Source organism: Sinocyclocheilus anshuiensis, unplaced genomic scaffold (assembly GCF_001515605.1).
Source record: "Sinocyclocheilus anshuiensis isolate Anshui unplaced genomic scaffold, SAMN03320099.WGS_v1.1 scaffold1737, whole genome shotgun sequence".
NCBI classification, from domain to species: Eukaryota; Metazoa; Chordata; class Actinopteri; order Cypriniformes; family Cyprinidae; genus Sinocyclocheilus; species Sinocyclocheilus anshuiensis.
In genome coordinates, this window is record NW_015540975.1 from 147,405 (window position 1) to 149,177 (window position 1,773).

The 1,773-nt window shown below is 37.5% G+C and overlaps 1 protein-coding gene across 1 annotated transcript in view; it reads left to right on the forward strand.

Moving 5' to 3' along the window:
- Nucleotides 1-1,773, forward strand: part of LOC107690091 (protein diaphanous homolog 2-like) — a 153,940-nt gene that overhangs the window by 129,943 nt on the left and 22,224 nt on the right. The gene's annotated exons all lie outside the window — the stretch shown is intronic.

Here is a 1,773-nt window from a genome sequence, read left to right on the forward strand (position 1 = left end):
TATATATATATATAAAAAAGCTATGTAATTTCAGCAAAAATATTTGTATTCTGGTGTTTAGCTGTGCTGTTGTAGTATTATAAAATTATTCATATCATGATATAAGATTTTAGTTGTTTTTCACTGTTTAATGTCTTTGAATGATAATGTATTTAAAAGAGAGAGTTATTTAGCATGTTCAGCAACACTCAGAGTTTTTGTGTCTGTCAGAAAGTGAAGAAATTATACTGATCATTTCAGTTCACTGTTGCATCAGACCTGTTGCTGAGGTAAAATATTTAATAAAGACGGAAGAGCGAAGCGATGAAAGGGAGGGAATTTACCATGGACATGTTGCTGCTCACTTTGAGCCATGAATAATGTATTGCCTGGCTTGTTGGAAAAAGCGAGAAATAGAAAACACATTAACCAAGTAGTATGGCAGATTCTCGTTCAGTGCCATCCCTCCCACCCCTGTGTCTGTAACTCTGACGGCAGAAAACAGGATCACTACAAACGCTGATTAAAAATGTATGCAGTTGTTAAAGATTCTCTCCCATAGGAAAGAAAAACAACATATGGAATCTATTTAACGTCTCCAATTGTTTCTTTTAGACACCAGTGAGATTAAATGATGAGAAAATGAAGTCTCCTGCCTCTCAGATTTTTCTCCTGAGAAAAAAAGACCCTAGTAATCCCAAAGAAATCAGAAATGTTAATAGCGCGATATTAATATCATTCTTTTTTTTATTCCTGTTTAGAAATTTTATGAGAAACAACTGATACAAAGTACTTGAACCATCGCTAAGAGCTTCCGAAAGAGCGATGTTTGAGCAATGACAATTTTATGTGCATTAAAAAATATTTCTCAAGCTTAGCATCTAAAGAAGGATGCACAGTTTTGTTTGTCTCATATGCATCTGCATTGCATGGTCACTCTATAAAGTTCTCGTCACTGATGTCTTTGGTTGCTTTTGAACCTGGTGAGACGTTTTATGTAGATTGGATTGGCTGGTTGGGAAATTGTTTGGCTATAATTTTATATTAAAGGAATCCTTTGAGATCAGTGTGTGCTTTGATGGCCGAGTCTTCAAGGAGAGGGAGGGAAAAATAGGCTGGTGACATCTCTCTACTTCAGTCCGCATCAGTCGACAAAGTCGCTCTTGTAGGTGTTGGGAGGTACTCTGGTGATCAAAGCCAGCCATAAAGGAGAGCTGTCCGTGCCAATAGATCGCAACGTTTGATTTTAAACCATTCTTTAATTCCAGCAAAACAACCAGACATCTTTGTCCTCATTTAACTCTGTGCCCTCAACTCTGTCCTTGGTTATTTGTATGGAAAGTTTTCCATCTGTTTAATAACCTTTTTTAAAATGAAATAAAATAAACAGAACGATTTACAGTTACTGATGTCCTTCAGCCTCCCTTTTTACTGCTTTTTAGAGCAGCGGAAATTGTTGGGCAATAACTCTCTAAGACTCTCTAACAGAAGGTAGATCAGAGGGAGTGTATATGGAGCACATCTTCTACTTTTGGCCATGACTGATGTGAAGATTAGATGGGCAGTGTGGAGCAGGGGTTGGATGGGAGATGAGAGGCAGACAGCGAAGGTGCCAGACTGAGAGAGAGAAGGAAAGAGCGGCTCCGAATTTTGGCTTTATTTCAGTTTACGAAAACGCTTTTTTTTTAATAATTACAGTTTTAGTTAAAGGGTTAGTTCACCCAAATATGAAAATTGTGTCATTAATTACTCACCCTCATGTCGTTCCAAACCCGTAAGACCTTCGTTCATCTT